Raw genomic sequence first — 22,031 nt, 5'->3', positions numbered from 1 at the left:
CACACTGTACCTCCTACACACTTAGAAGGGGAAGAGAAAGAGTGTTTCTATTTTTAAATACTTGGCAAGGTGTTCATATACTACTACTATGGAAGGTCATGCAATTAGCACACAGATTAGATAAATCTTTACTGAAAGCTTTCATCATGGAAGAAGTATGTTTTAAGGAGGCATTTGAAGGCTGGGAAGGAAACAGATTAGTGCATGAAAAAAGGGAGCTGGTTACAATGAGAGAAACTAAGAATCAACTTGCATGTTCACCCAAACTGAAACTTTTTGATGTGCAAAAAAAGTTTGACTACCTTTTTAATCCCACCCACCCACTTTTAAAGTGCTGCATAGAAGGATTAAAGGGACACTGTCAATTTGTAATCTAGTCAATTTGTAAAAGCAGTTACAGTTACTACACCTGTTCCTGAGGCCTACCTGCCAACTTTTGTGGTTTTACAAGCACTTTTTTTTTTCCTTTTTGCTGTGCGAAAAAAGAACACAACCGTGGGAATCTGATGACAGTACGTTTCTTTTTTACAGTGAAACCAGATGTTTAATAATAACTGAAAAAAGTGATTTTTTCCCTGTACTGACTTAAATTTATAGTAATCTTAAAGTGTTATGTGTAACAATAGTAGGCAAAACATTTGCAGACAGCCCTTATCCTAAAGCCTATCGACAATTAAAGGCTTCAAGCGGAATACACCTCTTTTGGCGGCAGCCTGATCATTTGAAGACACAACTCTCTCAGAGCCTCAGGCTTACCTATCCCAGAGAGGCTGAGCAATGTATCTAAAGAATCCATTATATTCACCTCAGTCTAAAGGCTCAGAATGGACAGAAAAAATAAAGGATGCAATAAAGGATGCAGCGGAGCAGTTGAAAGGCGGATTCCTGAAGAGCTGGAGCAGCAATGGATGCAGCCCAGCGCACAGTTCCTAGGGGGAGCTCCTTCACTGACTCTGGTCAGAGAGGGACTGATGGAGAAGGCTGTAGACTGAGGGAGCTGTAGCAGTTGGAATGGGATAAGGGAAGGGGCTTTTTCCCAACTGCCACCGCACGCTAACAGCCAGGAGAGTTCCTGACCTGTCTCGCTTTAGGGAGGTGAGACTTCAGACTGGGAATCCAGTGTGTTTGGCATCTTTAAAGAATAATAATAATTTGCATCTCTGATACCTTTTAAATCCTGAAGGAGCTCAAATTGTCTTACAAACTAGGGGCCTTATTCTGCCCTAGCTGGGATTTTCCCATGCAGGGGACCGGAAATGCTATGAGTTTCCCTTCTCAAAGCTAAGCTACCTTGAAGAACAGAATTTGTCTCCTCCCATGCAGTGGGCAGGGATTTTAGCTCTTTAAGTCACCAGGCTTCTTGACACCCAGGCAAGCCTGTGCTTATGCACAGCTACCCTACCACTGACTCCCACTGCAGCTTCACAACAGCAGCCACCGAGGGAAGTCTCTGGTTCTAGCAACAGTCTGTGGCACTAGCAGTCTAGTCTGACTGGATTTCACATCAAAAATCTGAGGGGTAGTGGAGAAGAGCATGTTGCAAGAGATTAGATCCTCAACAGCTTAACCCCCAGCTGCACTATGTCCCCCTGCAAATCCGGGGGTAAGCTAATGGAGCTGCAGTGGAGAAGCATATGGAAGGAGGCCTCAAGCACTCACTTCTACACTCTTCCATATACTTAGCCAGGAGCTAGTGGTTTTGGCTCTCCTCTATTTTTCAGAAACGGGGAAGAATATTGCCCTACATAGGTAAAGCATAACTGAAATGCAACCCCTTTGGAGTGGAGGGTGACAACCAGCACTCTGCACAACAGTGGAAACCTACTTTAACAAAAAGTAGTGGGGGTTATTTAATTTTCTTGCAGGCAGACAGAATCCCTATTTCTAAACATGTGTTCAAAGCTGCATGCTACTCAGCTCTTCATTTTTAGCCAGCATTCAGAACAGGGATTTGGCCTGGTGGTGTTGGCTAACAAATTCTCTCTTCCTGAGCCCTGTGTTAGTTGGCTGCCACTGTCCTCCTTACAAGCGACATTTCAGGTGTGCTGCACATACATACCATAGCTGGGATAAAAGGCACAGTATAAATGTCAGTTTGCACCACATTGCAGGTATAGAGCTGGTTTATTTGGTCTAAAGAGGATCAGCACAGTACTCAGGGGGTGTAGAGGCTCCTGTGCTTCCCTCTGTTGACAGTACAGGTGGTGTGGCTGGAGGAAACGTGACCTGGCTAGGACCCTACTAACCTGCACCATTCCATCGCTTTGATTTTGGCCTTTTGGGGCTGTTAGCAGCCTAACGCAGGGTGAACTGTCCTTGGGCTCAACACACTGAGACCAGGCCTGCACACAGTGGCCCGTGGGACCAGGGGAGTACAAAGATGAGCTGTATATCATGTAAACACAAACACACCCTGGCTTGCTTTGTGTAATTTGGCTGGACCTTAGGACCTGGCCCATTATAGCAAAGAGAGCTGTGCCTGGAACAAGGTCTCCGCACGATCCTTTATTTAGTCACAAATTGTTTTGGATGCAGGGTATGCAGTCTGCTGTATGTTGGCTGCTGCTCTCCATCCTACAGGAAAGGGGCTGTCCTAGGCCTCTGATCTCAGTCTCCTGCTTGTTAGGGTATGACTTGGCTTACACTACAAAGTTAGGTCATTGTAAGCTGCATGGCATCTATCTAGTTGCGCATGTGTCTAAGCTTAAATTTGTCTCCCATCGATGTATGCGACCCATTACAGCAATGCAGTAACATCACCTCCCTGAGCGGCATTGAGCTACGGTCGGTGTATTGAGGTCAATGCAGCACAAGTGTAGACACAGAGTTACTCATGTTAACCCTAACAGTTCTCCAGCAACTGTCCCACAATGCCTAACACTGACTGCTCTGGTCACAATTGTGTACTCTACTGCCCAGGGTTCACAGAGATCAGAAAGCCTCCTTACCTCTTTAAAGCTCCACACGTTTGAAATACTTTTTTCCTGATTATCCACCTTGGCAAGCACACCTAGCAGCTCTCCATTGTTGTGCACAACTGTCTAGTGGACCATGCCAGCAACATGCTCCAGATATGCTACAGCTTGGAGTAGTCGGGAGATATTGGATCTTCTGGGCTTATGGATAGGAGAGGCTGTGCAGGCAGCACTACGGACCAGCCATAGAAACGTGGATGTCTACAAACAGATTGCAGGGGGGATGCAGGAGAAGGGATACAACAGGGATCACCAGCTCTGCCACATGAAAGTGAAGGAACTGCATCAGGCACGCAGAAGGCCAGGGAGGCAAACAATTGATCCTGTGCAGAGCAGCTTTTACAAAGAGCTGCATGCCATAGAGCAGCAAAGAGTGGCATACACCTCTCCACCACCCTGCACACCACTGTGGATACCTGAGTCACAGGCCCTTGGCATGAACAGCAAGAATGTGGAGAAGGAAGATGGGGGCATGCAGCCAGGGGATCCAGCTATGCCACAAGGAAGGACCTGTTTGAGACTCCACAGCAGTCTCAGCAGTCAAGCTCAGGAAAAAGTGATGCAGAGGAAGAAACACCAGGTAAGTGTGTAATTGTATTTCCCACTACAATAATGGACTGATTGGCACTCCCAACTTAACAGGACACAGCTATTGACTTTTAATTAATTTACTTAGAAGATGTAATGGTACAACAGAAAGAGATAGAGTTGGTAACTTCTTTTCATTCCCCTGTAGAGTCAGGCAGGTTAGGCTATGCAGAGCAGGTTGCATGTGTATGCAGTGGTGTCCCTTGAATCCTCCTGAGAGATCTCAATGAAACTTTCATGGAGCTACTCTGCAACCCTCTTGTGAAGGTTTCTAGGGTGGCAGCCTTGTTTCTTTCTCCACAGTAGGACACTTTCCCAGGCCAGTCAGCAATAACTTCAGCAGGCACCATTGCAATACACAGGCTAGCAGCATATGGGCCAGGAAGACTTCAGACACCAGCAGCAGCTGTGTTCTGTGTTTTTGCTACCATCATGAGTGAGATAACAGCGAAAATCATCACTACCAGTGGAAAATGGCGCTAGTGTTCAGTGCCATTGCCTTATACTCAAAGCTTCATGCAACTGAGGAATTCCTTCCTCATTACCCTCCCCCCGGAAGGCCATACTCACCATGCCTGGTGCTGTGAGTGGTGCCGTGCACACGCACTCCAAAATAGAAGTGTCAATGAGCGTGTCTCGTTTAAAACTTTAGGGGGTGCAAGGGAAGGGAGTTCTGAATCTTAACGTTCGCTTTCCATTGTGACTATACTGACAATGCTATCTCTGTGTGTTTTATCTGTAGCTGTTGCTGATGCAGCCTTGAGGGGTCTGCTGTCCGCACCCAGGGAACACCTGAGCCAGGTCAGGAGGAGAAAGAAGAGGACTTGGGATGACAAGTTCAGTGAGATCCTGCAAGCGAGTGCTGCATCAGACCATGAGCAAGGGGCCTGGAAGGTGAATATTGCAAACAGACTGGAAAGGGAAAGAGAAGACAGGAGTAAGACCCAGAAGTCCCCACAGGAAAAGGAGAGGGAGCTGCACCAGAACATAATGGGGCTTCTTTGGCAGCAAATGTAGATGGTGCAAACTCTTGTGGACCTACAGGTTCAACAATCATGGGTTCACCTCCCTATGCAGTGCTCGGAGAACTCCAGTACAGCAGCTCCCTATATCCCTCCTCAACAGTCCATGTGGCATCAGGGGCCGCATGCCTACCCCTACTTCCACCTCCACCTCCACACTGGGGGACAATAAGGACAACCACAGCTTCACATACACTGACCTGTGAAAGCCATAGTTGCTGTATGTGCAGGTAAAAGGGACATGAATGTTCTTTCTCCTTGCTAAATTCTGTTCCATTAATTTATTAATTTTTTAATGTATTTGCTTTTAAATTGCACAGATTTTTCTTTGCACTGGTTTTGTTACTGAATAAAATTCTATTATTTGGAAAATAATTCATCTTTAATAATTCACAATATATGCTGCAGAACGCCTAGCAGCTCTGAGAGCACCCACTTATTTGTTATTGTACAGTGTGACACAACTCATAGGATCAGTGACAGTGTAATAATCACAACTCTACATTAAGCAACACAAAATTAATAGGTGCATTGACAGTGCTATATTCACTGGTGTGCACCAAGCACCACACAATTCCTAACAGGCCCCAAAACAGCAGGGCCAGGTAGAACACAGTACACGGCAATGCATTACCGTGGGTCACTGTTAAAGTGCTCTTCCAAACCTTCCCTGAGCCGGATAGTTCTGCATTGAGCTCTTCTAATCGCCGTGTGTTGCGTTGTTCAAACGCAACATACAGCTGCTTCACCGCTGCACTCCACCCCATCGGCAACTTTCCCTTTTTTTCACTGAGATCCAGTCTTGTGAGTAAACAACACCAGCATCTACCGAAAGCACATTCAACTGTCATTCTGCACCTGCTGAGCCAGTAGTTGAATCTTTCCTTGGTGCTGTCAAGGTGGCCAGTGTACAGCTTCATGAGCCAGAGGAGTAAGGGGCATTTCAACATCACCAATGTTAATCCACTGGTTGGGAAAGAAAGACCCTGCTTGTAGATTTCTGAACAGCCCTGCGTTCTTAAAGATGTGAGCGTCATGTACCTTCCCTGACCAGTCCACACTAGTGTCAGCTAAGTGATCCACCAATGCTTGCGTAGAAAAATTGCTCTTTCTGTTGATGTACTTTGTGGCAAAGTGGTCTGGTGCCAAAATAGGGATATGTGTACTGTCTATTGCTCCACCATAGTTCAGGAACCCCACTGCTTCAAATCCGTCCATTATGTCCTGCACATTGCTGAGAGTCCCAGTCCTGGGTAACAGGAGACAGTAAGGGCCCTGCACATTTGCATGACAACAGCCTCCGCAGTGGATTTTCCAACTCCAAAATGATTTCTCACTAACCAGTAGCAATCCAGCGTTGCAAGTTTCCACAGTGTGATCGCCACTCACTTCTTCATTTTCACTGCAGCTCTTCTTCTGGTGTCCCTGTGCTGGACTGGGCACGCTCAGCACACAGATCCAGGAATGTGGCCTTGCACATCGAAAAGTTCTGGAGCCACTGCTCATCAGCCCAAGCCTGCATTATGATGTGGTCCCTGTTCGTGTCTTGGGCCCAGAACCAGCACTCCACCATCTGCAACTACTCTGTGAATGCCACCTACAGCCTTGAATTTGATCTCGCTATGTCCCGCAGCAATCTGTCCTTCAAGAAATTGTCATGTTCCATGCTGATTTGGTTCTTCTGGTGGCTCTGCAATACTTAAGGATAGTGCGTCCTGTGCTTCCAACATTCATGACAATAGTGCAGGGCTGTGCAGACGCCATACTTCTGTCAGAGATGGCAGACAGCGAGAAGGGCCATGCAGGTTCATGGGATTTTTTAAAAAGGTGCAAAAATTATGGGATATAGATATTATGGAATGGAGATAATTGCACTCTGGGAAGTTAACCCCTTGCTACCTGTCACCCTTGCGTGAATTATTTCTCCCCCACCATGCAGTGCCAAAAGTTCCCAAAAAACAGGGCACTGGACGGTCACTGGTTGCACCCTGGGATATCTACCCATGGTGCACCGCACTGGGCATTGACACAAGTATTCCTGGTGAGTACGTGCAGCACCGATGCAAGGAGCCAAGTGTGCACATGCACAAAGGCTTGTATACTAAGGGCTTGTCTTCGCGTAGAGTGCTATAGCGGCGCAGCTATGCCACTGTAGTGCTTTAGTAAAGATGCTGCTACACTGATGAAAGACTTCTCCCATCAACATAGTTAATCCGCTCCCTGAGAGGCAGCAGCTGTGTCAATGGGAGGCACTGTCTACACAGGGGGTTAGGTCAGTATAACTATGTCACTCAGGGTATGAGAGTTTTTGTACTGTAAGTTTCACCGGTGATAGGGAACCGGTGAACATAAAGTGCTGGTTTGTGTACTCACTTAATTCCTCAGGCATCAGAGAGTGTTTACATTAGTAGCACTTCCATCGTGGATGAGAGCAGCACTCTAGGGCAGCTATCCCACAGTGCAGCTCTCTCCAGTTTGACCATGGGTCTTGGGGGGGGGGGGTGATCACAGGGCATCCTGGGTCCCTGCACAGTGCATAGCCTCCTCTCCCCAAACACTGATAAGCTCCAGTAGTTCAGCATTGCTCCAAGCAGGGGATCATTTGCTCCATGGAGCAGGCATTGTCACCTGGCCAGATAAGTGAGCACTTGCCAAGAAAACAGGAAGGGGAGTTTCAAAGTTCCCAGGTTTTACAGGGGGAGGGGTGGATATCTGTTTACCTGGCATCAGAGCAGCAGAGCTGCTGTCCAGAGTGGTCACCTAAGCACTATGGGATATCCTCCGGAGACTAAAAGCTGTGTAAACAGGAAGAATTTGTCTTCACTTGCACATCACCACAAAAGCATCACTGGTAAGAGCTGTATGCCTCTCGTGGTGGTGGTTTTCTTTTTATGGTGAAACTTCTGAGTTTCACTGCAAAAAGTCATTGGCAAGTGTAAATGCTCCCATGGTTTTTGCGCAAAAAAGGGACTTTTTCCACTTTAAATGGCAAGTGTAGACATGCCCTCAGGGGTGTGGATTTTTCACACCTCTGAGCAACAAAGTTATACAGATATAGATCTGGAGCGTAGACCTAGCCTAACTGCGGTGTCTTTGTGCCAATGTAACTTGCGTCGGCAAAAGTTTGTAGTGTAGACACGGCTTATGTTTACACAGTGACACGGCTGAAGTGCTGCAGCTATACCATTGCAGTGGGGACACTTACTACAGCAATGGAAGGGGGTTTTCTGTCACTGTAGTAAATCTGTGCCATCAAGAGGTGGTAGGTAGTGGTCGATAGAAGAATTCTTCTGTTCATCTGGCTCTGTCTAGAGTGGGGATTAGGTTGATCTAATTACCTCAGGCAGGGAGTGAAATTCTTAACAGCCCTGAGTGATGTAGCTAGGTGCACCTACATGTTAAGCTATGTTTACACTAGAAATGTGACAGCTGCAGCTGTGCCACTGGAACATACACACCTACTACAGTAATGGGAGAGGCTCTTTCATCATTCATTATAGTAAATCCACCTCTCCCACAGGAGGTAGCTAGGTCGAGGGAAGAATTCTCCTGTCGATCGACTTAACTCCACTGTCAGGGGCATGAAAATTTTCACAGCCCTGAATGCTGTAATTCAGCCTAGAGCAGAGCCCAGCAATCAGGTGTAGCCCAGGCCTTAGAAAGTTACAGAGATAGCCACAGGGTGGGGGATTGTGCTTCTTAACCACACCACAGCACTCTAAGAGCAGGAGTTTGGGGGAGGGACGTAGGGAGAGGGGAACAGTCCATAGTTTGGCTGGTCTTCCACCCCCGACCTTCCCCCCAGCAGGGCCGTGTGAGGAGGGGCTAGGGCCCATCGCCCTGCACAACCAGTCAGCTCCTGAAGGGTGAGGGCCGTACCCCTGCCCGGCCCCGGACGACACATGGAGGCAGGCGGGGAGCCGGCGCCTGCGCGCCCCTCCGGGGGGTGGGGGCCGGGCTAGGGCGGGGTCTGCGGGGCGGACGGGGCGGGCAGCGTAGGGCGCCACGTCGGCAGCAGCAGCCGCAGAGCCGCGGCGCAGGAGAGTAAAGTCTGCGCCGGGCAGGGAGCGGGCTGCAGCCGGCGGGTGAGTGGCGCGGGGTCGGAGCAGCCTGGCTGCTCGGCGGGCGCCGGGTCGCGGGGAGCTGGGCAGCGCTGGCGGGGGCCCGTTCTCGCGTGTCGCGAGAGGAGCTGGATTCCCATTAGCCCGGGGGGGGGCTGTGTCACGACAGTGGGGAGGGGTGTCTCTGGCTGGACCCCCCCCCTGGGGCCCTGCTTGGTGAGAGGGAGCCTGCCGGGGGCAGAGCCGCCCCGAGCAACCAGCCCGGGCGGGGGGTGGGAGAGGGCACAAAGGAAAGTCCTGCCCGGGGCCCCCTCCATGTGTAACCTGCCCCGGGGCTCCTCTTGCTCTGTCTCTCTCTTCCTTGGGCCTCGTTGTGCCTTAGGGGGTGACTCTGCTGCCCTCCGTGCTGCAGAAAGGAAGCGGTGGGTGTGATGTGTCTAGCTGTAGTACACGCACATCGCTCCTTAACACCCCCCCCCCCAGGGAAGTTAGCATCAGCTGCTTTGGGGGCGTTAGTTGCGTCTGACCCCCCCCCCCCAAAGTAGGGGCTTGGCCAAGTGTAAGTGAGAGCAGAATTCGGCCTTCTGTGCAATCTGGCAGGGGAGGGAGGTGTTCACACTTTGTGTCTGGAGCCGAAGGTTGTGTACAACGTGGAAGAGAAGAAGGGGGTGGGGGCAAAGAAGGAGTCCAGGCAGCCTGTGGCAGAGACTCCAGGTTAAATCACTGCCTCTCCTGCCACGTCATTCCTGCTGTCCAAAAAAGTTCTCTCTCTGGCTTCAGGGTCCCCATTGAAAGGAACTGCAGTTACAAAGGCAGTGGTTATAATGTCACTCAAGTTTGTTTTCAGGCCCCATCTGACAGCTGGCTACATTGGGCCAGAAGTGCCCAGAGCTTACTCAAAATAGAGAAATGATAAACTGTCTTCTCACAACTTATGTGGAAATTTGCTTATATGTTCTTTGTCCTAAAATCTGATTTAGGAGATTTCCAAATATAAAATGGAGGAGGAAAAACACCAGGGGATGGAGCAGGATTTTACTTCAAAACAATACTCCTTGGTTCACTGGAGAGTCTGTAACATTTTAATGTATGAATTAATGTCACAGTGGTGTTACCTGTGTTTGCAAATTGAAAGAAATTGGGCTGCATTACAGCCTTGGATTCCTCTAGTTCTCAATTAACTTCAGGATCCAGCTCAAAAGTGCCTGGGTTCTTAATTTCTCCATGGACTTCAGGCTAGCTCAAGGATCTGGCTTTATTCTCTTCCCTTTCAGCTTGTCTGGTGCTGACCCTTGCTCCACTCTTCCATAGAATTTTATTTATTGCAACAGTTGGTGTGAAAGCCTTCTCTGCAGCTATTACTCTTTTTCTTTATCTCTCTGCTTCAGCTATTCTCTCACAATTTCATCTGAAAATCTTTTCTTCCTTGATCATTCCTCTTTCTTTCTTTGTTTGCGCTATCCTTTATCAATTCAGAATTGTTTTGGGATACAGTCGTAATGTAAAAATATTAAACACTTGCCACAGTTTTTACCAACTGGGAAGTGTCTGAAGCGGAAGTGCTGAAGCTCGGGATGCGCTTCCTCTGCTAGGGGAAGTATGTAACCAACACACCTTCTGGGTGTGGTGTGAGACCACTTAGAGAGATAAAATGAGTTTTTACCAGTGTTCCCCATAGTAAGTTGCATTGTCTTCTAAATAGGCTGTTATGGCAAAATAGATGTGAATAAGGTTCCACAAATTGTATGCAAATAGTTCATTACTTAAACTTGGTCATTATTGACTTAATACAGCTACCTACGTGGTGTAGCCTGAAAATAAACTCATTATTTTATAACCACACCACTAGCTGTGATGGTTGCACTAAGCTAATAGACAATCTCTGTGCAAATATTGTTGGGCAGGTCCCTGCACTTGTTTGTTAAAGCTCTCACTTGCAGCCCTACGAATGAAGATATGGTAGATTTCATATAGAAAACAATTGCAGAATGTGTATAGCATTGCTGAGTTACTACAAGTTTATTTTTTTACCTTTAGCTTTAAACTGAAATACTTACTATTGAAGCATAGCTCACTGAATGGAAATTCTTCTGAAAGAAGCTATGCATTTTCATAAATCTCCCTTTGAGGAAGGATAGAAGTACAGTAGAATTTTGTAAGTGGGAAGGTAATTTAAATGCACAAATTAACATTAGCTTATATATACCAACGTCTAAGGCTACCCAGTAAACACTTGTTTACTTGTCTGTCACAAGAACAAATTCATATGTAAAAAGCCAAAACCCTTTGTTGCCATTAAGTCAAGGTTGTAGGCACTCAGAGTTCATATTGGTATAGCGGTAGAGCCTAGGAACCTATGTCATCAACCTAGACTCCGTTGTACTAGACGCTGTACAAATTCTTAACAAAAAGAAGGTCCCTGATCCAAAGAGCCTACAATCTAAGTATAAGACAAGAATAGTCAAGTTTTAATTTTTTTTTAGGTATCCTAGCAAAGGAAATGTAATGAGGAATTTGCAAGAAGACAAGGAACTCATCTCAGGCATAAGAGACAGCACAAAAGTGCTCATTTGGAAAACTTAAAGTAGGCAATGAAGGCTGACTTCACTGGCAAAGTGGAGATGGGAGATAACATCTTGGTAGTGGATGAGAGATGTTAGATAGTGGGGGACAGGCCACTTTCCTTACCATGAGTTTAATTTCCAAAATACACATGTTGGAAAACAAGCAAATGTAGAGTGAAGGTCACTTTGCATAACCTTAGCTCTGCCCCATTTAATTCAGTACTTTGCACCTCCCTAAACCTTTTTCTGCATTGTGATCTCTGTCTACCAGCAGCAAGTACTCTCCAGAGCAGTGATGCTGTCTATAGCATATTGAGGGTCCATTGGAGTACATAAGTAAGGAGTTCTGATTTCAGATTGTTATGGGTGTAGAGAAAATTTCAAGTTCTATTAGGGTTAGGTATTGCAATGTTCCCAGTTCTTCTTGGCATTACTACAGGGAATGAGTTAAGGTTGGTATTGTGTGGGACAAATGTTACCTTGACTCTGCACTTTCAGACTTCTAACATGTTTTATTTTTTTAATGTAGTAGATTGCTCGCTAACTGGGCTGGCTCCTCCAAACTTCCTCAATGAGCCTGCTTTTAGTTGGTACTGTTCTTTCTTTGGTGGTGGTCTTGTTCGCAACTGGCACCTCCCCACTTCAGCATTGATACAGGAATAGCTCATCTCTAGAACCAAAGAACATCCAGTATTTTTTTTGCTCTACTTCTGGAGCTTAAGCCTGTTGCTGGATACTAGATCACAGTCCAGGGATATAATATATTTTTTGTTTGATTACTCCTTCCTTTCTTCTCTCTTTCTGCACCAAAAAAAGTTTACAAAAAGATTTACAATTTAAAGCTGCTCATGTGGAGGAGGGTCTGTATCTCAGGTACACTTTGATCAACTGACCTCAAATTTGCCCTGCAAACTGCACCCTGGCCCTGGCCCCAGAAATGGTATGTCAGTTCTCAGGCTGATCTCACTGTGTGTGTAGATTTTAGAGAGGCTTGAAAATTGGGTTTTAAATAGGAGTCCTGTTTCTCCATAATACTAACACTGGGCACACTGTTGTGTCCTTAATGCATTTCTGGCTGAGTGTATGATGCTGTTGATGCATTGTCTCTTGTTTCAGAAACCCAACAAACTTCAGACCAGTCACCTAAATTAACTGAAATAGATTTCTTGAGAGGGGCAGCAAAAACAAGACATGCCCCTCTCCTGGAAAGTAGCATGACCTACAGCGTGTCTGGGTGGATGCTGAACTAATAAGAACATATTTATTTTTTTTATGAAAGCTAATGTTAAAAAATTATATAATAGGTTGAGAATAGAGTGTCTGTGCATCTGGGTATAGTACTTAGATTATCCACAAATACAAAGTTTGTTTTTAAAACTCGTATGATACATAGAGTACATAATCAGCAATAACCCAAATTTAGGTGAATAGATTTAACAATACAGTTTAGATATTAGAAGGTTGTCCCTTTAGACAATACAATCCATGAGGAAAGTATTTCAGTTACTTTCCTGACTGCGCTTCTCATCGGAACTCCAGCTCATCTCTCCTGGTATTGTCGATGTCCGGTGATGTGTTCTATGTAGATGTCCCTCGACCACCTGATGGCATCCGACATCATGAGTTGCCGCATCAGCCGAGTGTAGTGTTGACCGATTCCTTATTCTCTCAGCACTCGCTCGTTACCGGGGTTCCATGCGCCCAAGGCTCCGACGATCAGTGTGTGTGTGTCTGAACCTGGTAACCCTTAGCTCTCAAGGTTTCGGCCAGAGGGGCATATTTCTCTACCTTTCGAGCTTGGGCATCGTGGAAGGCCGTGGTCCTGTTCTCGAAGGGCACTGTGATGTCCACCATGATGATCTTCTTCCGGTCCTCGTTGGTGATGACGATGTCTGGTCACAGTTGGCTGTCGTTTCCAGGGATGGCAGAGTTTACGGCAACCTTCCCCATGGGCGGCGGGATGGCTCTGGCCAGGTGATCTTGGATGGCATTGTGTTGCAGCTGCCAGGCTCTGGAATGGGGCTTGCAGCTGCACAGGACGTGGGGTAGCATATCGTTAGCGTAGCCGCATTTCCTGCATTGCTTGTCCCGATTCCCGTGGCGGACAGCTTCGTTCAGCGGGACGCAGTTGAGCCAGGCCCTGTGGATGAACCTCCAGTCGGCAAATCGGGTGAAGCTGCCCCCGTGGAGGAAGTGGTTGCTGGCGTCCCACTTGCACGTCCCCTCGAATGCCTTGCCCTGCTCCGGCTTCCGTTTCAGGTTTTCCACGTATTGGCAGCAGATGGCATCCTTCAAGGTCCTCTCCAGCATGGTTCTAGCTCTCGGAGTGATGATGGTATGATCTGTATTCTTCACCTGTGGCACCAGGACTCCCAGCTCCTGGCGTTCCTTGTACCACGTCCAGTGGCAGCCGATACGCTTCCCCTGTCATCGCGTAGCATTGCGGGCATGAGTCCAGAGCGAAGCAACGTCTCCTCCCTCTCTTCCAAATTCTTCTTCCAGGGAGCCATTCAGGTACGTGGTGACATCTTGGTTGAAGGGGGTCCTTGCGATTCATTTCTTGATGGCATCCTGCATAGCACTTTCTGTGATTTTCCTTACCGTGGTGTCCGGGTATGTCAGAAGGCAGAAGGTGTGAGTGATCACCGCAACGTCACACAGATCACCTATTCGAGGGACTTTGGCGCCGCCCTGCCTGTGTGAGATGTACACCAGTTCATTGCTGGCCCTCTGGGAAAGAAACATCCATTTCTTCACCAATTGTCTGGTGGCGGTGTCTGCCTTGTTAAGAGGTACCTTCGCCACAGCAGATCCCCTCAGAATGAATGAAATACGGGCGAACAGGAAGGTGTTCAAGGCATTGATCTTCTGCCATGGTGCCAGTAGGGAGGAGTTGATCCTGGCCACATCTCATAGGATTTCCGCGATGGTATCCTCAGGTGTCTGCTGGACATGGAAACCCCTGGGCGTGCCGAGGAAGATTTAGCATTTCTAACCGTAACACTTAGCACTAAGGTTTAAAGTAGGGAATTAGTAGTTGGGGTAATCAACATGGGAACAATACCCTGATGAGAACCTTAGTGGGAAGGCTTTCCTTCCAATCTCCCTTCTTATCCCACACTTATGCTGTAGTAGAAAGTGCTAGGATTCTTTCTAAGGTGCAGTTCCTTGCATCTTGTTTTGGGGGCTGCACCTTTTGTATCCGCCTATGGCTAGTAGGTGTCTGATACATTTTGAAGTCTCCTATGTTTGCTGGAAAGGAGGAGGAACTCTTTCCTCATGACCTCAATCTCCAAGCCTCCTGACCAGTGGTGGGCAACCTGCAGCCTGTGGGCCACACACGGCCCGTCAGGGCAAGCCGCTGGCGGGCCGCCAGACATTTGTTTACATTTGCACGAGGGCCTGCAGCTCCCAGTGGCCGTGGTTTGCTGTTCCCGGCCAATGAGAGCTGCGGGAAGTGGCGGACAGGCTTGCACCACTTCCTGCAGATCCTATTGGCCAAGAATGGCAAACCACAGCCACGAAAATGTAAACAAACGATCTGGTGGACCGCCAGCGGCTTGCCCTGTCGGGCTGCAAGGTGCCCACTATTGCTCCTTACTGTTTGGGAGCATATAGGGGGATGGTAAGCCTGACATGGTAATTGGTTGGTTTGGAGCATTTTTCCCAGGTAAATAGTTCCAGTGTCTGCTGCAGCCGCTTCTCATAATCTTTCCAAGCAGCAGTACCAAAGTAAAATTGACCTGCTTCTTGTCAGTTTCACTCCTTCCCACAGGGTTCTGAATAGCATCATTGAAACAAACCAGTTATGTAGATTTCACGCTGCTGCTTGGGACACCTAGCTGTGGAAACACTGGGGGTGTTTTGTCTGCAAACTCAGAAAGATAGTGCTGCATTAGTTCATGTATGGAAGGTAATCTAAACCGTAACAACTAGAAACCAAACTCTCTCTTAAATGAAAAGCTAAAATTCTGCACAAATTGCTGGTTTAAGACCCCCAGCTTGTTAAGGAAAGTTTCCATCTTGACACCTAGTTCCCAAGCCTTGCACATGACACTATGTGGAGAAGGTGGACATTATTCCCATTGCCCAAGACTACAGACGTTAGAGGTGAAATAAAGCTTGTGAAATGTTGGTTCCTTCCTTTAGTACTTGGGTGTCCTTATGATATTGTTTTTGGGGAGAGGGTGTATAGTGAGAGGTCCACAAATGCATGGCAGAATGACACAAGTAAGCAGATCACTTTGGAAACACTGCTCTGTAAGATGTAATTTAAAAATGTTACTTTCTCTTAAGTTTATATAGAATATTATTGTGGAAACTGCCGAATGAAGTAATATATTTGGTAAGTGATAACCTTTGTTTTATTCAGTGCAATAACTGTATTAATGCACATGAAGGTTACACAACTAATCTTAGCATTTTCTAACACTTTCTGTTTTTGTTCAGGTACCTACAGCAGTGTTAATTTTATCATTTTGTACATCCTGAGTAGACTCTTGTATTTGGCACCTGTAGTAACTCCTGTGCATACGGTTGCCTACCCATGTTCATTTTTTGTTCTAAAGAACTTTTTATTTTTTTCAGTAATTCTGTAAAACTTTCATCTTTTGGGCTGAAACTTTCCATAGCTTTTGTCTGCGAGAATGAGGGTTTTTGAAAGATAAGTCAAAACCTTTTCAGCCATTTTTTTTTTAATGTGGAGAGTGATAAATACTTCTGCCTGTATGTTAAAGAAGAGAAACTACAATTCCTGTTTTGAATGGCTCTAGTACCTCAAAGGTTTAGGCAGAAACAGAGACCCTACGTTGGAGATGTACCTCTTGGTCAAACCAAAATGGATTTTCACTAAGTTGAGGGTTTAAAAACTGGACTTGACATGTGCACTGGGTTTTAACATGCAGTAAGCTTTTAAACTAATGATCTCCCTATGTTTTATTAGCATTGTGCACATGTGAGAGGAAATAGAAAGAAAAATACCACCTTGCATGTGCAGGTGTATATGCACACTCTCAGAATGTATGCAATGAGGCAGTGCTTCATAGAAACCGTGTCTCATTCTGTATGATCTAGTAATGTGAATTAAATGAGGTAGGGTCTTACACTCTCAATAAGGCAAGAGCCCTGGATCTCGTGTATTCTAAGAACTTGTTTTCCATCCAAAAACTACGTTCAATCATGTGAATTTCAAGTATGGTAAGGTTGCAGAGTTACACTGAAAAATCAAGAAGTACCAAAATTCAGGTTCCTCATACAACTTTAACTTTGCTGCTTGTGCATACGCTTTATGATGAGCCTCTTAGCTACATTAATTCATACTGTCTTATGTTTCTGTCTCACTTAGTATACAGGTTGGATGGTGCAGGGGGAATGAGGCAAAAATTCACAGAAATCTTTATTTTTGGCTACATTCTGTCTGCAATTATCCACATAAATCTGGATTTATATTGTAGTTGAGGATACATTTTTAACATTTTTCTGTGGACATATTACACTCTGTGTAATAAATGAGGCCAGGTTTCAGAGCTCTTTAAATGCACGGGTTGGCTAGCATACAGTGAATGAGACAGATTCACTCATTGAACAGTGAGGATAAAAATAAATATTCAATAGCTGTCTCACTCACTGTATTTTGTCCAACCTGCACAGTCTGATGCAAGAATCCTATACAAAATCAACAACTTCTAGCAAGCAGTGTCCTTTAAAACCCAGATGGGCCCACCTTGTCCCTCCAACCACCCTCCAGTTTCTTTCACCAACATAGGAATCCTTAATTTGAGACATGGGGTTCCATATGGGCCATCCTTTCCAAGAACCACTGTTTACTGTGGTAAGTAACTCTTCCCCCTCCCCCCTTTGAGAATAGCCCATATGTATTCCCTACTCTTGGTTAATCAAAAGTACTGAATATCTGCAACGTAGATGAGTTAACATTGATACAGGAATTCTAATTTACATAGTTCCTGTCTTTTGTGAAACATGCAACTCTGTTTCCATATTGTACATTTCTGCACTTTTTTTTTCTTTGAAGTCATAAAAAGAGAACCAACAACCTCTAGCTGAGGCATCTTAGAGCTGTGTAGTTATCTGCTCTGAAAATACCTACATAATAATATAGTTGCATGGCTTTTTTGCATAACTTCATAGTTCTGCAACTTAAAACAGCAGTTTATTTTGTACTTAAGCAAAACCCCACTTTTTGATTGCTTAACTACATAATTTACTGTTTTCATCCTACAGCAGGGATTGGCAATTTTTGGCACATGGCCCATCAGGGAAAGCCGCTGGCGGGCCGTGTCAGTTTGTTTACCTGCAGCATCCACAGGTTTGGCCGATTGCAGCTCCCACTGGCCGTGGTTCGCCGTCCCAGGCCAATGGGGGCTGCGGGAAGTGGCGCGGGCTGAGGGATGTGCTGGCCGCTGCTTTCCACAGCCCCCATTGGCCTGGGACGGTGAATCGTGGCCAGTGGGAGCTGTGATTGGCTGAACCTGTGGACGCTGCAGGTAAACCGGCCCGCCAGCTGCTTTCCCTGATGGGCCACGTGCCAAAGGTTGCCAATCCCTGTCTTACAGTATTTCTTATTGAGATCTACCCATCTTTTGAAGTAGCCATGTACAAACATTTGTATTTTTTTCAGAAAGAAATTTCCTGACCCAATAACTCAAAAAGAGCTGAATGGATTTTCTACACATTTACCAAAAAATAAGTCTGTTAGGAAAATTTCAGTCTAATAATATGTTTAGCAAAATTTCAGCCCACCAAAGACAACTTTTTGGAAAAATTGATCGGAAAATGGAGGCTTTCAATACATAACTTGCTACTTTAATTATGAATGTTAAGTCATATATCAGGATGGATAAAATTGATTAATAAAATTGATTTTTCTTTATTTAAACCAGATTTTTATTTACATGTTGCTAATGCTTTACTTCCGATTTTAGTCTTAATTGTTAAATTGGATTTGTAGATTCCAAAGCTAGAAGAGTCCACTGTGATCTGTTTTGACCTCCTGTATTACACAGGCCATAGAACTTCTCCAAAATAATTCCTAAAGTCTTAATTTTTAAATTGCCAGTGATGGAGAGTCCACCACAACCTTTCCAGTGGTTAATTACCCTCACTATTAAAATGTACACCTTATTCCCAGTCTGAATTTGTTTAGCTTCAACTTCCAGCCATTGGATCGTGTTAGACCTTTCTCTGCTAGAATGAAGATTCCATTTATCAAGTAGTTGTTCCCCATGTAGATACGTGTGGACTATAATCAACTCACCCTTTAACCTTCTCTTTGTTCAACTAAATAGATTTAAGGAACTCAATCTATTACTACAAGGCATGTTTTCTAATCCTTTAATTATTCTCGTGGCTCTTCTTTGAACCCTCTCCAATTTATCAACATCCTTCTTGAACTCTGGACACCAGAACTGGACATAGTATTCCAGCAACAGTTGGACCAGTGGTAAATACAGAGGTAAAATAACCTCTCTATTGCTTCTCAATATTCCTCTTTGTGTGCATTCAAGGATCACATTAGCCCTTTTGACCAATGTGTTGCACTGGGAACTCGCGTTCAGCTGATTATCCACCATGACCCCCAAATCTTCCCAGGATAGAGTTCCCCATCCTGTAAATATGGCCTACATTCTTGATACCTAGAAGTATACATTTACATGTATCAAAACGCATATTGCTTGCTTGAGCCCAGCTTACCAAGCAATCCAGATCACTCTGTATCAGTGACCTGTCCTTTCATTTCCCCCATTTTTTCAGTCATCTGCAAATTTGTATCAGTGATGATTTTGTATCAATGATGATTTCCTGTTTACAGTTGCATTTTGAGATCTATAGCAGCTTTTAATCCACTTAATCCATGTTAATTATATCTTTTTAGGTTTTTAATCAAAAGTCATGTGGTACCAAGTCAAATGCCTTACAGAAGTCTAGGTGTATTATCTCAACACTGTTACATTTATCAACCAAACTTGTAGTCTCATAAAAAAAGAAAAGAAAAACAAGTTAGACAGGATCTGCTTTCCATAAACCCATGTCGATTGGCCTTAATTATGTTACCCTCCTTTAATTAAAGTCCTGCATCAGCCACTCCATTATCATGCACAGGATTGATGTCAGACTGACAAGCCTATAATTACTTGGGTCATCCAGTTTAACCTTTTTGAGTACTGGCACAACATTAGCTTACTTCCAGTCTTCTGGAACTTCCCCAGTGTTCTCAGACTTATTGAAAATCAGCATTAATGGTCCAGCAGGCTTCTTTGCCAGGCCTTTTAAAACTCTTGAATGCAGATTATCTGGACCTGCTGACATAAATGTCTAGCTTTAGTAGCAGCTGTTTAACATGCTCCTGAGATACTAGTGGAATGGAAAGTGTTATCATGATATGACTACATCCTTGTTTTTTCCCAAAATACAGAACAGAAATATTTATTGAACACATGTGCCTTTGCTGCATTATTATTGATCACTACTGTTTCCTTCTAGTAATGGACCAATACCATTGTTAGGATTCTTTTTGTTCTTAATATACTTAAACAACTCCTTAACTTTGGCCATAGATTTTCCCCTTGTGTCCCTTTGCTTCCTGAATCGATTTTCTGCAATTCCTAGCTTCAGATTTATATTCATTACTATCAACTTCCCCCCCGCTTTTTTTTAATTGCCCTCTAAACCATGTTGGTTTTCTAACCAGTACAGCCGTCCTCGTTTTTTTTTGTTTGGGGCATCTAGTAAAGTGTTCTTAAATAATTCACAAGTAGCATTTACATTTTTCTGATTAATTTCTTCCTTCTAGCTGATTTGGGACATAATTGTTTTCAGCTTTGTGAAATTGGCCCTTTTAAAGGCATGGTGCGTGTGCATTGTTCTAACAATAAGGATGTGAATGAGACCCTGGACTTGTTTCTTACAGTAGAGTTGAAGTCTTTAAATCACGATTTGAGGACTTCAGTAACTCAGCCAGAGGTTATGGGTCTATTACAGGAGTGGGTGGGGAGGTTCTGTGGCCTATAATGTGCAGGAGGTCAGACTAGATGATTGTGATGATATCTTCTGGCTTTTAAGTCTGTGAGTCTGAGTTAAGCGTTTAAGTGTGAAAACTTCTTAGTAGATCCGAAATCCTACCAACAACTAGGGAACAAAAGAACTAAGTGTAAAACATCCTTCTGTGCCTATCTATAATGTGTAGGAAAAAATGTTGCGTGATTATGGGGGACTTAACTTTGAGTGACATATGCTGGAGGCCTCATTCAGCCAGTATTAAAACATCCTCCGAATTTAAAAATACAATTTCCTAACTCAAAAAGTGTTGTATCCACTATGGGGCAATTCTATATTATGAAAATTAATAATAGCTTAGGTACCAGTGATCATGACTTGATCACATTTATAATGTGCAAACAGACTAAAGTCCAGACCAGTAACATTGTATATAAAGTCCAGGGTCTCATTCACATTCTTGTTGTGAGAGCGACACAAAATTGATAAGCATGTAGCCTGTTCTATATTTGCGACCAACACCATCTTCTGATCCACTGAAATTCCTCAAATCAAGAAAGTTGAAACACCTTGACCAGGCTATACTCCATCAGGGTTTGGAGTTTGAAATCAATGGGACTTTGGTTTCAAAGTCAATTAGGAGCTCTTGAAAAATCCCTCCCTTAGGAGTGTAATTTTACGGTCCTATTTTTGAGGATTTTGGCCTGTGATTGAAGAAAACAAAAACCCAATAACACTTAACTATGTTAATAATATATTGAAAGTTTAAACAACTTTTCATTGTTAGAACCACTTGGTCAATTTTTGTTTTGAAGCAACAAACATCTTATGCCAATAGTTTCTTTAATAAATGTTTAGCACGAGGCTGCAGGCACTTATGCATATGTTTAAAATTAAGTACATGAGTAATACCACTGAAGTCAGTAGGATTATTCCTATGAATAAAATTATGTACCTACTTAAGTATTTTCAGGATCAGGGCTTTAATTTTCCTTTTGGCTTTTGCCTGTAATTGTTTCTTAACTTTCAAGCAAGCTATCCTACTAGTAGTGGTATTTAAAAAAACAAAAGCCCGCCAGCTTTTTATATTGTAATTCATCCTGAATTTTAATCTCAAATTGAAATGGCACAAATCTTCAAATTAGTTTTACAAAGTCTCAATCTGATTTAAATCAGTTCTTAAAAATCAAGTGATTTAATGACTTAAAATAATCCTTCCATCTTGCCTCATATGTGCTTAGAATAATCCATTTACCTACCTCAAAAATAGTCACTTCTGAAGTAGAACACAGCCGCTGTTTTATAAAACATAGCAATATTATTTAACTGAAGTATCACAACAAAATAAAACACAAAACCTTCAATGTAGTAGTTTTAAACCTTTATTGTATTTACTTTAAAATGCAAAACTTGCTTTCTAGTACACTTTCTTCAGGAATATGAAAGCTCCTGTTTTTTTTTTTCTTTTGTTTGTCACCTACACATCATGGTGAGTGTCCTTTTATTAATGTATAAAATAGCTTTTTTAAAAGAACTTTCCATTACAATGGGCTCAGATCAAATACCCCAATAACCTAAAGGGAGATGTAGACTAGTAAATAAGAATTGCCATACCAAATCAGACCAGTGGCCCATCTAATCCAGTATCCTGTTTGTCAATATCAGATGCTTCAGGGGAATTGACAAGAAATCTTGAAGTGGACAATTATGGAATAATCTGTTCACAGGGGAAGCTTCTTCAAATCCACTAATGGGCAGAGATAGTCTTAAACTCTCATACTTCATGGTATATATCCCACTAAAACAATA

At 44.2% G+C, this 22,031-nt stretch overlaps 1 protein-coding gene across 4 annotated transcripts in view; it reads left to right on the top strand.

The window, feature by feature from the left end:
- Positions 1–8,579: 8,579 nt before the first annotated feature.
- The window catches only part of TMEM263 (transmembrane protein 263), a 33,073-nt gene continuing 19,621 nt past the window's right edge, over positions 8,580–22,031 (top strand). Inside the window, exons 1-2 of one of the 4 annotated variants that reach the window (XM_024212954.3) lie at positions 8,582–8,670; positions 15,507–15,555. The gene's annotated coding sequence lies outside the window, so the exon portion shown is untranslated. Of the gene's footprint in view, positions 8,671–13,469; positions 13,725–15,506; positions 15,556–22,031 lie in introns of those variants that run through there. The other 3 variants (XM_024212955.2, XM_024212953.2, XM_024212956.2) reach the window with 3 other exon arrangements.

This window comes from Terrapene carolina, unplaced genomic scaffold (assembly GCF_002925995.2).
Source record: "Terrapene carolina triunguis isolate 2854851 unplaced genomic scaffold, T_m_triunguis-2.0 Scaffold247, whole genome shotgun sequence".
Lineage (NCBI taxonomy): Eukaryota > Metazoa > Chordata > Testudines > Emydidae > Terrapene > Terrapene triunguis.
Note: the sequence above shows the minus strand (reverse complement) of the source record. Positions and strands in the feature narration are given on the sequence as shown.